This window comes from Anoplophora glabripennis, unplaced genomic scaffold, assembly GCF_000390285.2.
Source record: "Anoplophora glabripennis isolate ALB-LARVAE unplaced genomic scaffold, Agla_2.0 scaffold126, whole genome shotgun sequence".
In the NCBI taxonomy this organism is placed as follows: Eukaryota; Metazoa; Arthropoda; class Insecta; order Coleoptera; family Cerambycidae; genus Anoplophora; species Anoplophora glabripennis.
In genome coordinates this window covers 889,754-904,405 of record NW_019416477.1, presented here as the reverse complement: position 1 = coordinate 904,405, position 14,652 = coordinate 889,754, and positions in this window count along the sequence as shown.

Below are 14,652 nucleotides of genomic sequence, written 5' to 3'. Positions count from 1 at the left end.
CGAGCAAGGCCAGATTTCCCGGGAATTCTCGCTTCGAGAAGTCTCGACCAGAAACCCTACTGCCGCTGCTCGATGCTTATATATTTATTTGCTTATTTAGAGGGTAATAAGGGGCAATGTATACTGGAGGTTGTGCAAAACCATACTTATCGTATCAACTTCAACGTCACCTGTTACATGGGTGTTATACAAAAATGAAAACGTAATATTGACAGTTGGTAGAAGGAAGAGCAAAAACAAACGCTTAGGTGGGGAATTCTGAAAGGAAGCCTAGATAGTGGAAGTGAGGATAGCGCAGAGTGGAAAGTAAGACGATCGGTGCACGGTGAAAATATATAAGCAGTGAAAAATTAAAAGTTTTTAACCGGTATTAATTAGCAGGTAATTATTCTCTAAGTACTTTGTTGTTAATTGTTCTATGTAATCTTATGATTGTGATGATTATAGACGTTTCATGATAATAATTCTGTGAATGTTTAGTCTTCATTGTCTTATGCTCAGGGTCGTATATTTTTCTAACGTAAAATTGTTACAATTATTATTAAAGATTGCTCATTATTTATTACATGTTAAAATATGTATATATTGTCGTGACTGCTCGTATATTGCAATAACAACTCCTTTGTTTCACATTTAACTTGTTTTGTCATGATTACGTTGTTCGAAAAACAAGTAATAAAGCATTTCTTGTGCTCACTTTATGTCATACGCTTATAAGAGCTTTGTTGAATTTACTAACATTTTCGCCCGTGAGGAACGCGTCTGAAAAAAAAAGAATAATTAAATACAAAAAAAGAATTGCTAAAACAGATCTTCCGAAATCTCAACTTATAGCTGGATTGCCTCCCGTATCGGACTCCAGTACCTTCCGACCCTGCCGGCTAACTAACACCAAACCTCTTCAGTTTTACTTGGAAGTGTGTATGTCTAATTCGAGTGAGGCGACATTTAGTGACACATTAAATGAGTCGGGCGTTAATCATCATTAGCAAAGGATCCTAATTTATGCCTTTTGTTAGCGGTTGTTTTGTATTTATATTTGGGTAGTTAGAGCAACCATCGTGGGTTTCTCTGCCATGCTCTTTCCCCACAAGAGCTCTAGGTGAGCCTGGCACTCTCATTTTATGTTAAATGGTTGCTAATGTTTTTGTTGTTCTTTCTATTTTTCACGTTTAATTTGAAGACTGTTGTACGTAAATAATAAAGTTAGGTGTATTTACTCTGCCTTTGTTTTATAAAATTAAACCATACTTCCCCTCTTTAAAGTTAGTAGCCAGCGCCTTCCGGTCAATTAAAAATGGATGTATACAACGTAGGTATTCCTTATGACGATCACATATTTCTGGCCACAACTACGTTTATATATTTTTTTTCGTGTTGTTATACTGCAAGGTTAAACAAGACAATTCCAAAAAACCTGAAAAATCAACTATTTTTTCTGAATTCGTTGAACAAATTCCAACTTTTACCATATTTTTGTCATATAGGTTATATTTCTCATAACTTTATTTACGTCGAAATCCTCATAACCAGCAGGCGTTGCCGTTACTCTTGCCTCTGACGGCTCTGAGAGGTAATCGGGGTTACTGGACACTTCTCTCATAGCACCACCGAAGTTCAATCAAGTCTCAAAAAGAATTCCTTAATCTTTCAAACAGTTCCATACAAGGCGCAATTCCTGCCAAATCAACAGGAATTATAGACAAATCATCGCAGACTATCCACTACGTAGATCGGAACGCACAGAGCGAGAAAACAAATTTTAGCCACAGTTTCGAAAAGGGGAAAGGTCAAGACCTCCCCCTCCTTCTTAGTCATGATCAAGGTCAATTAGAGGTCCGATTGAGAAAAAGTGCATTAAATCAAAGGATCTCGGAGTTTAGGTTTTTTTGGGGTGGTGAGTTCGAATCAGAATCCGCTAGTTTGTCTGTTGTCAAGGTCATTTCAAGGTCAAATTAAGAAAAAGCCGAGCAATCAAGTCCGACCACATGGTATACAGGAGGCATGAGGGTATATTGGATTATAGGAAGCAATATGCGTGTATATTGAAATGTGCATGTATATAGTAAAATGGTTATGGGGTAGAGTGAGTTAGTATGAGAGAATTCAGCGTTTTATGGAGTGGATTCGAGGTAATACGGGTTAGTATGAGGAAATATGAGTTTTTGTGAAATTTATATAGGTTAATATTGTCAGTTCAGTCTTTAGTTTCCAACAAGATTCGGTGAAATACAGTGCAGCATCCTACGTCGAAAACGTGTTTTTTTCTCAAATCAACCTTGGAATGACCTTAAACCTGATTTGATACATATAATCGAACCTCGGATTCAAACTTCAAAAAACGGTAATCGATTTATTGGCTTTTTCTCGGTTTGACCTTTAAATGACCTTAAAATAACCCTCACATGACCTGATGCAGACAAACTGACCTCGGATTCGAACTCAGCTATCTCAAAAAACCTATATAATAGGCGGTTAGACTTAATTGCTCGGTTTTTTCAATTTGACCTTGAAACGACCTTGAAACAACCTTAAAATGGCCTGATACAGACAAACTAACCTCCGATTCGGACTTAACGTGGTAAACTCCGAGATCCTTTGATTTAATGCACTTTTTCTCAATATGACCTCCAATCTGACCTCTTGATTCTGACTAGGAAGGAGGAGCGATGTACCGTTTGGGATGGAATCGATTAGTTATTGGATATAAATAATAAAAAAAAATGTTTTTCTTTTTGGCCAAAAATGAAGGGAGCCGAAAACCGGCCTAATTGGCCCTACCCCTTTCCGGAATTCCTCCTCTCAACCGCAAAATCATGATTGTCGCCAAAATGTCTTCCATCCGTATTAGACGATGCTGACAGTGCATGATAAAGGTGCGAAAATTTTCACGCATATTTTGAAGATTTCTCGCCACTTCGCCATTGCCGACAAAAGTCTTCAGCCGAACCAGACCACGTTAATCAAGCATGCCTTCATCGCACAAAAGCCGCCAACAGTGCAGAAAGGAACGATAATCCCTATCCATTTCTCGAGTTTCGTCGAAATTTAATAAGTTTGAGAAATTCCAAAATCGAACTATAAAACGGCCTTAGGGTCGCGATTAACTTAAATAATTTTCAGTACCAGAATCCTTTGGAGACGTCCGCAATCCACAGAGGGAGGTAACTCCAAAATCGAAATTAACCAAATCTAGCGTGGATTTCACTACCGAACCCTGTGCGGAGTCAGCGTCAAGAGTGATCGAACGTCAGCCCGAGGTCCATCCCGTTAAATAACCAGTGTCGGATTCTGTCCAGTAATATGTTGTACGCTCCAAATCTTTTGCTTGACTTTATATACAGGTACCATATGCTTTATTGTTAATTATCATAAAAATTGTAAAAAATCGCACAATTTTTAAAAAAATCAAATTCGAGTTAAATTTCTCCTAATTAAAACGAGCTCAAAGCTCCCATTGCTCAAGTAGCACATACCACCTAGGTTTTGTCCACTCTACGGTGAAGGTGCTAAGGGATACCATCTCCTAAAGCTGCCATACACAACCTCTAAAGCGGCCATACCAAACACGAGCTAAGGAGGCCACGCACACATAAACTTTAGTGTTCTACCTAACACACCATAGACAGTGATAGATAATAAAGACACAAGAGTATCATGGTCGATTGTGTTCTCATAAATCAAAGTGATTTGTACAAAAACACAGGATCAGTTGAAAATCTCATAAGCAAAACAAAACACAAAAAATTAAATTAAATCATATTGTAGTGTAAGGTACAAAATAGAGCGTGGACCATTATCCTAGGGCCGAGCAATCTCGTCATCAATACAGGAAGAGCGGCAGCATCGAAGTCATCTAACCCAAGTGTACGTTGAGGTGAAAGGGGAGACGCTCGGGCGTCATGAAAATCCCTTTACAGGCGAGTAACATCCTAGCACCGCAGGTGAAAATGGAGACTCCAGGAACCGTCGCTCAATCCGATACAAGTGTAGGGGTACACGATCATTTTTACGTTCTAAGGGATAATGAAAATGAGACAATCATCAATCAGAATATCCACGACACATTCTGACTTGTTCATATACCAGATAATAACACTGGATTTCAAGGCTTTCAACTAAGCCGTTTTCTACTGAAATGTTTCACTTATGAGCTTTTTTTGCACATTGGTTAGTTTTTGTCACTGTATCTATATCAGCGTCGTCAAGCTCTATTTACACTGCTTTTTAAATTTGGCTTCCATTAGGATCTTTGCTACAGTCCTGATGTCCCGAAAGTACACAAACATTTTACCGTAATTCACACATTTTGTTTATTTAAATTAGGTTTAAACTGTTCTACATAAATATTTGAGTGTTACCACTAGTTGTCGGATTTTTCGCATACTTAAGCTATTTTCTTCTATTTTTGAGTTCGCGTAATTTACTACACCCAAAAATTCGAATCAATGTCGGCAGTTCTAATTAGAAATATTATTCTATATTTACATCTCAACATATCGCTAAAAGTAAATGTTAATTTTGCTCTCGGTCAGACTGAACAATAGACGGGCGTCAAGCGTGCGGTGAGTCAACGAGCGATTTTTTTATATACCCTATTTATACATGGCTGGCCAGTCTGCGATTATAATGCAGAGAATAACACGTAATAAGAGAGCTATTTTTACAGTGTTAGACGAAGATATAAACATTAGATGCAGAACTTGTTCATCAGAAAATTTTCTAACATAATGTATAATCTCTATTATACGGATTTCATTAATATATATGAACCTACATACAAGGTTTGATCAAAAAGTAACGGGAATTGTTACTTTTCTGAGAAACGATTTATTAAATCTTTTTATCCCATCCCCTTCAAGGTAGTACTCTTGTTATGCCAACGTAGTTTCCAGTTTGAGAAACACTGGTGGTACACTTCTTTAGGTGTCGTCTTGAGCACGATTTGCGATTTTGCTTTTATCTCATCTATTGCGATTGTTGAAAAACGTTGTCCTTTGACTATCCTTTTGGGTTTGGGAAATAAAAAAGTCACAGGGGTCCCGACAATAGGTGTTGAGTTTCGTCAAGAACTGTAGGATAAGCAAAGCGGTATGCGCTAGTGCGTTGTCGTGGTGCAAAATCCATGAGTTGTCTCTCGCGATTTTGTTGTTTTCTCCTGATTGCCTCACGCAAATTGCATAAAACTTGTAGGTAATACTCCTTGTTGCCAGTATGATCGGGCACTGAGAATTTGTGATGAACTATTCCATTGTAGTCGAAGAAAACGGTTAGAGGGGCCTTCACATTTGACCAGCTCTGGCATCTTCCATGTCTTCTTGGCCTTCCTAAAACGTCTGTTCCATTGATAAACACGTAGCTGTGAATAGTATTTTCTCCATTGGCCTTCTTTAACATTTTGAATACTTCGCTGCACTTAATTCCGTTTTTAACGCAAAATATCAAACTCTCTGATCCGATATTTCGCCACACAAAAAATTGCCAAAAACATTGAGGTAAGTCTTACTTATTCGTTCGCTAAACACAAACTAAAAAAAATTGACAGGTAGGTACGTCACTAACAGTGCTACCAATACCAAAAAAAGAATTCCAGGGAAAAAAGGCGTACGCTAAAAGTATACTCGATAGACAAGATACAACACGCACAATTTGAAAATTCCGGTTACTTTTTGATCAAACCTCGTATAATATCTGATTCAAATTTGGCATATGTTGTAAGGGCGAGGGAAGCAATATGACTCATATTCAAACATTTTATTTCCTTCCATTTTTTTGAAAATATTTTCCCATTTACGGATCTTTTAAGAAAAACTTAATCATTTCTGAATAATTTTGAATGAATTTTGCACAAAAAATGCTTCTTTTAAATTTCTTGTAAAATTGCTAGAGTGAAAAGAGAAGACACAGTTTGTTTCTCCAAAAAAAATATAAATTCAAGATACTGTTATTGATTGTATATCTTTCTTGTTTCTTTAAGGCGATGAATCTATTACGTAAACTAGAAATGATTTCGAATATCTTTTGAGTTCATCTCAGTTTCTGCCTCTAAATGAACTTATGTACTTACAACAAAAAGATATTTTGTAACAATCGATTCATCTGTTACCTAATTTGAAATTTTAAACTTTGTTTTTTCATGTGGTTAATTAAATATTTTTTTTCGATGTTCAAAAATAAGGGTTGTGCATGCTCCCTTACGCCACTGATGAGATTAAATCTAAAATATTAATGAAAAACTGTTTAAAAAAGCTTTAATACCTTGCAACTGTTAAACAAATAATGTATTTAATTGTTTTTTTTCACAAGGAATCTATTGTTGTTGTTTGACCGCTGTTGTCTGGGACATTCTGTATGTGTTCAGTACTTTTTGTATTTCAAATTCCAGAACGCACGTAGTTCTATGAAAAAAGATATCTTACATTTTATTCCAAAGACGAGCCATTTCTCAGTTATATATTTTTTTATATTTAAAATTAGATTACGACATACTTGAATGTCGAAAATAAATTCTTCAGCAAATAAAAAATTTTGGAATTTTTTTCTTGAAATTCAATTTTAAATACAATATAATTGTAAAAAATCCACAGAAATCAGTGTAGAAATTTTTAATTATCTCAAGGATAGTAATCCGTAAATTAAAATTGCTATGCCAACATTTTTTTCTTTCAATGGTTACATTTTGTTTAGAAATATATTTCTACTAAAAAATTCCTATTAGACAAGGCGAAATCGGCGGCTTCGTATGAAAAAATTAATGGATTTAATTTTTTGGCATAATCACCTCCGTAAATCCTCCCTGAATCAGGATCAAAATGTTACCGGCCGGTAACCTGGTCACAATTTGTTTTAACTAATTTTTTTTTTAAACAAATTGCAAAAATTACTTGTTTTGCTCCGAACAATTTTTTTAGGTATTTTGGGGTATTCTAAACAAAATAGTTCCTATGCACTATGCTCCTAAAATCAACGGTTTCTGAGTTATAAACAATTTAAAGTACGAAAAAATGCAAAAACGGTCATTTTCAAGATTCAAAAACAATAACAAAAAATCAAATTTTTGATGTTACTAAAGTTTAAAAGTAATCTTTAAACATCCCTTCACAAAATACTGAGGAGTTATTTGGAGTAATTACATTGCAAAGCGTATTATTTTTCCTATTAACAATATACATTTTGACTTGCGCGCCGCGCCGCGCCGCGCGCCGCTCGGGCACCTCACTGTGCGCCGACCCATGTATACAGACTGTTACAAATTCGCTTCTCACTACAGGGATCTCGAAAACGGTAAGAGGTACGAAGTAGCTTAAATGGGGGCAAAGTTGCGTAATCAGGGGACTAACATTATGCCTCTAAAAAATCAAGGCTAACATGATTAGTTTTCGAAATATTTGAAAAAACCGAAATATTGGAAATCCGTTTTTGTTTAATTTCAGCCTTATTTGAGTTGATACTGAAAAATGAAGAACACTTTCTCATGGCCACTTTTTGCCCTCTATCGAGGCATAATCAATTTTTATATGTAACGTTTCGTTTCTCCAGGGCCTTCATCAACTTCATTTTTTTAAATACGATCTTAGAAATTTTATTACATTTTTTGCAAGCCGTCATGACCCCTAATACTGTACTGCCTCAGTCCGAACCAGATTACTTTTAAACTTTAGTAACATCAAAAATTTGATTTTTTGTTATTGTTTTTTAATCTTGAAAATGACCGTTTTTTCATTTTTTCGTACTTTAAATTGTTTATAACTCGGAAACCGTTGATTTTAGCAGCATAGTGCATAGGAACTAATTTGTTTAGAATACTCCAAAAAACCTAAAAAAAAAATTGTTCGGAGCAAAACAAGTAATTTTTGTAATTTGTTTAAAAAAAATTAGTTTAAACAAATTGTGACCAGGTTACCGGCCGGTAACATTTGGCTCCTCATTCAGGGACATCTCACGGAGGTGATTATGCAAAAAAATCAAATCCACTAATTTTTTCATACGAAGCCGCCGATTTCGCCTTCTCTATATATATTTTTTTGTGAGACGGGTAGGTTTGGCGTTGATTTATTTCACTATGCATAGGCTTATTTTAAATTTAAAGAACATATTGAATCAAAAATGCCTTGTTTTTGGAATAAAATGGAAGATATCTTTTTCCCGGAAACAAAATTAATAATTGAAAGACCAAACATTAACAACAGGTAACAAATTGAAAAATTGTTTCATGATTAGTCCTTTTTCCAAAACTTCTCTTTAATTCTCTCTTTGAATAAACCTTCAGTTAAAAAATTCCTTGCGATTAAATAACCACTTTAATAATTAAAAGTATTTTTATCACACAGAATAAGAATAATATATTGACAAAATGGGGAGAACCATACGTTCCAACGGTGGATGTTTATACACGTGCAAAGTCTACAGAATCTGGAAGAATCTGGTTCACTGATATTAATACTTGTAATATAAATAAATCCAGACATCAGACTAGTATTAAATTTGTTACTGAATAACAAACGGGTTACGTTAGTACGTAATGATTAATGAAAAACTGGAAAACTAGATTAATATGACAAAAATCTATTATAAGCAGAACACAAAACATGAGGTTGGGCCGTTAAATTAAGAAATATAATCCACATTCCAGTCTTAAGCCTAACCAGTAAATTCTTGGAGTCTGCCTCTTTAATCCTGATGAGTTGTTTGTTTAAATTGTATTGTATAATGTTTTGATGGGAATTATTACTATATTTGACAAATATGAAAAAGCTTCTCATCGGTATATGAAATGTTTATTAACATCTGATTTAAATCTCTTAAATTTTTCAACTATTATTATTATCAATAGTATTGCCTCAGCAGCAGAAAAATGTATCTCGCATACTGAAACCTGTATCTTATGACATGACAACAAATAAGTGTTGTGATGATTACTCTTCGATAACTTTTAGCAAATTAATTTCATGAAAAATGTTGACAATAAGACATCTTATTTTACATAATGTATTCTCAATTTTCCGCCGCATTTACTTAAATCTGGTGTATCAAATTGGATCGGAGTAAAGTATTCATTACATTAATTGAATAACCTCTTAAATGTAAAACTAAATGGTAGTTACTTTGATAATTTAGTTTCTTTGAAATGGCCCTCTTTAATTTTTCTAACAATAAGAAGCAATCTTATGCTAGATTTTTACTTTAAGAAATTTTACTGTAGTAATTGTGACGGGATTTTTGTATCCCACCTTAACATATTTTTGCATAAGAAGTTGTAGATGCCCAATGTGGCAATTTCTTAATTTGCATATAACTAAGTAGGCTGGTTTTGCTGTGAAAAATCTCGGTCACTGAAGGAAATAAGATTTCAGCGTTAATTTATAGATTGCATAAATTTTATATGCGGTAGTTAAAGGACATTTAAATAATCGGGTCTAATTATCTATGCGATCCTTAGCGCTGATTACAGTGGCTTGTGTTTAATAATTTATATACTCTTATATGTTTCTAGTACTCTTGGTACTTTAATATAAATAATGTTGTGGTTTATTTACGGTTTGTGGAGCAAAGTACTTCTTTTTATAGTTTGTAATTTGAATAATATCAAAATAAATTAATCAATTTTAGTTTAATTTATACTACGCTTCTTACTTAATCGGTTTTGTTCAGGCAGCTAATTGACACTTAGAAACCATAAAATATATCTAAAATTGTACAATTTTTCACAAACTGTTTTTAAAATTCACATAATTTATTCAATTAAATTGGCTGCAGAGATTTAATAATGAAGTTTAATTTAGCGATTTGTCAAAGTTGGTAAAGTAATATTTACAGAATTGTTTATATGTCGTAAATTTATAATTGAATAGTTGCAGTCATGTGATATCCAATGAATGTAAAATAGTGATTAATTTTAGACAAATTTGTCTTTTATTTATAAAATCACAAATACATTTTCGCCAAGCTGTCGACATAACTTCGAATAATGTTAGCTCATACCAGTTTTATTTTAAATTTATTAAATTTACAATAACAACTCAATTGTTTGAGGTAAAATTGGTCGCAGTCAGAAAACTTGTGCTTAGAGAAAAAAATGTAATGATTGCGCATTACCTTTGCATTATGGAAATAAGGGTCTCCAAAGGTAACGCAGGATTTGAATTGTGCGCCATTTTCATTCCGAAAAGTTGACAGCATTGTGCAGGGTCACATTATTGCAGTAATCATTGTAATGAAATTTTGACGTAATTGTTTTCTCAAAACCCGTAATAAAAACTTATTTTTTGTATAATTTTCATATGCCGGCATTGGAAAGGTTAGTACAAGTTAAAATAACGGCGGGCACTAGCTACTGGCACGGATTTTTTATTCACCCCCTGTATAACACTTTGCGGGTCTGATACCTTTGTGTCTGAAAGTCGGACACTCTTTTACATTCTTAAGTTTATACACTGTTGTACGAATTCAGTGGAGTGTCGGTACGAAGCTTCTAGAAGTTTTGAATTGCAGCGTGGTAGCTGAGAGAGCATTGAGCTCGGGTTTATTAATTTTTTTGTAGAATTAGATTGCGGTTTCAGATATATAGTTTATTTATGCTTTGGTATGATAGCACAGAAATGCATGGATTTCAAATGCGAACTCTTTTGTTTTCCAAGTCAACTCTCTGGCCAGGCGCATAGGTCCAGGTTAAATAACTGCAATTGATCAGGGTGCGCATTCACTCGCCGGCGGGGTGGATTTCGGTAGTCTACCTGTAGCGTGGTTTGGTTCAGTGTTACCCCATTCTGATAGGGGATGGATGCGTTGCTGGTTGGTACGGCTGTCTGTGTAATGTTAGACGTTTGATATTAGACAATAGTATGGACCAAAAGGGTCAATTGTTCATCGTCATTGGATTGTTCAATGACAAGTCCACAAGATTTTCTTCCTGTTGTTCGGTTATCAAACGAGGAAAAAATTTTGCCGCAACTCGATGCATGTTCAATTTTTTAGTCAAAATTTCATGGCATAACTCAACGAATTCTAACCACTAGAAGGGGCTTTGTGTATTCTTATGCATGTGTTTTAACTGTAGCAAACATCTAAACAGAGAACTACCTAATAAATAAAGATATATAGTGTCAAATATAAACAATGAGACACAACGGCAGTGGCGTACTGTCAAAAAAGGAAAAATATTAAAATTTGCAAAATACACACATTTGAAAGGATTACTCATTTTATAAATGTTTACATATTGGTGATAGTTATATAAAGAGAGGGTAAAAATTTAAGTAAAATTGATAAACTGTTTTTACTATACTCAAATTGTTTTGACATCAGTACTGATTAATATGCTTTTATCCAATACTTGTATATGATATTATAATTTCTTTGGTTTTAAAGGAATAATGTGGCCTATATGTCACTAGTGAGCTATAAGTTATAAGTCACTAGTAAGTTATCACATAATCCAATAGTGACTTACAGAAATCATAAAAAGACAAATGTTTGGTTTATTTTTCTCTAATTTTTATTAGAAAACCAATTTGAAACAGTAACAGTCAACAAATAACCTAAAATGCTACAAACTTACAATCTGTCTACTTATTAATATTAACATTAACATTTATGGTAAAGCCGTAATTTAATATTTGAAGGAGCACCATCAAAAGTAACAGAAACTATTTTGATACCTGATTCACATAAAAATTCTAAACATTTTTTTAACAAATTAGCTTTTTCTCCACCACTTAAACCGTTTGTCAAGAAGTACCCAACAGGTATTACTATTTATAGCTAGAACCATAAAAACAAGGGCTTCCGTAGCTTCTGGAATATTATCTGCATATACTACAGTGCCGACATCGACATATCCAGTAAATCGTTTCCCATTCCACTCAACACGTTGCATTTAGACATTTCGTCAAATACCAAATTGCCCAAAATTTCACTGTTTGTTTCTCTTACTTTCATTTTAATAGCAGGCAATGCTTTATTTGTAAATCCAGGTGTTCCATCCATAGATCTGTACCACTTAGAAATTGTTTTTATATGTGGCAAAGCCATGTTAAAACTTCTTCTTGCATAATTATAAGCATCTGTTGAATAAAAGCTTAACGTTAAAGCAAACGACCTAAGCTCAGGTGAATACTTTTTACAAGATTGTTCTTTTCTTGATCTTTGACAGATTTCACCTAACATTCCAGGTGCTGATTCCTAAAAATACATATTGTTTATAGACACAGAAAGAATAAGTATTTTTCAACTTACATGAATGATACATTGAGCAGTTTCTGTTAAGTCATATTTCTTTTTCAAAAATTTCAGAAGATAATTAAGGGTACATTCTGGCTTTTAGGCGACTCTTTGCTTGCTGCAGATTTCGGATCTTAATTGTTTGCATCTTTATTTTTTTCTTACAAATACTCCGATTTGTTCTTGCTCTTTTTGAACTATCCATGTCAGAAGTATGGCATTCTCCAAAATATAGTGGATAAGGCCTTTTCCTAAAAATGATAATTTATTTATTCCAGATGTATGATACCGTAAGTGTTTGTATAAAATAAAATGTTCAGAAAAAAATAGTATTTAAAAGAAAACATATATCCAATACCTATAGGTAACAAGGTAGGATTTTCTTGATATTTTTTAAAATGTACTGAATAAAAAAAATGTTAGATAGGTAAGCAGATAGCAAAATTATAGCGTATTAGTTATAGATACCATACAATGGATATATAATTTGTTAATTATATTTTTATAACTTACTTCTCGTTTGTAATTTTATTAGGATTGGGTGAAGCCATTCCTATTTCTGATGCAGTTAAAGTTGATGAAGGTTTTGGTGATGTGTCACCAAATTTCAAATATATTTCAGAAAGATCTGTAGTCTTATTTGTAGTAGATAACAAGCCTGATTGAGCACTCAGTGTCGATGACGATGACATGTGGATATATTTTCTCGTTTTTGTTGCGGCAAGTGCAATGACTGTTCCATAGGAACATCATTTAGAGAAATATTTTCCTTATTATAACTGTCTGATCTATAAAAATTAAATAAAAAGGTAAAGGGGTACTAGGTAACTGTAAAGGCTTTTTACTTGTATATTTTAATCAATATAAAAGTTATTTTACCTGCTATAAGTAGAAGCTATTACTGAAATAGCTGTCACTCGCAAGTACTTTATATCTGATGGCTTTGTCAGAAAATCATTAATCGCAAAATGATCAGAACAAACAAAAATGTTGTCGGTAATATTGATATCACCTAGGGAGAGCTTCCACAAGTTTCTCCGTTCTAGATTCTTAGGAAATCTAAAAATACAGGTATTACTCATAATATACTTATAAAATTACTAAAACAGGAAAAAATAAGTTGAACAATTAAAAAATATATCTTTTTAATAATTTAGATAATGATTTAGTCAGTATTTTATCACTGCTAATTAAGTACTAAATGTAAAACACCCTTATGCAATTCCTCAAACTCCGCTCATGTTGCTTGTTTACTTACCTGTCGAAAGACCGCTGCTTGCCCTTTTTAAATAAATCTTTACAAGTAACACACTTTCTAACCGTGTCTTAGCACTAAATAAATGTCCATACACAAAAACTATAAAGCAATAAGACGAAAATGACACACTAGACACAAATAAACACAAATGCGTTAATAGCGGCTACACCTTTTCCTTTGACAGATGTCATCTACAATCATCGAAATGCGGACGTAGCCGAATAAAACGCGGAAATATTAATTCGACCAATAGAAATTTGTGTCTCCTGAATATCTGATTCATTTATGTACATTCGCAAACAAATACATCCAAAGTTCCTTCTAGTGGTTAAAATTCGTTGGCATAACCTAATTGAGACGGTAACCTCTTTTGAAATTTCTCTGACAGTCAATCGACGATTTGCACGCATCAGATCTTTGACTTTCTGAACGTGGGAGTCATCAGTTGAAGTCGAAGGCCTTCCTGGACTAGGATCAGCTTCAATTGACTGACCACCACCGTGAAAATCATTCGTAACATTGCGTACGATCCAGAGCATCATCTCCGTAAGTTTGTTTCAAAAGTTGAAACGTTTCCGTGAAAATTTTATCCAGTTCCACGCAAAATTTTACGTTGCATCTTTGTTCCAGACAATACCACAGTTCAAAAATTGTCACTAACACTTCAACACATTGCACTCAAATAACAATCAACAATCCAAGAATATGTGGTTGCAGAGGAAGTTATGCGCAACGCAATGCTGCCAACTGCATATCACTAAATACCTCCATTAGCGCGTAATTCAAAAAGTTCCGTTATTTTCTGAACAGACCTCGTATTTGTAAATAAATGATAACTAAATGTCTTTTGCGTTTCGTTCTACAATGCACTTCCTGCATACTGTCGTTTTGCGAGTACCATATAAAAGCAGCAGAATTAAGAAATAAAAACTATAAAATCCACCACCCACGCGTTTTAATGTGCTTACGGAGGCGAGTGGGCCGGCGGCACTGTGCAAGTGAATGAATTCACGTGACTCCGTCCAATAAATAACAGACAAAGTGGTTTTTTGAATTGGCACGTTGCACTTTTCAGTGCTGCATGTGGCCGTGAGTGCGCGTTTTCTTGTTATGGCTCGCGAATAACCAAACAACGTGGGCCGGCAGTTTCCCGACAGGGGACGTAAAATGGGATA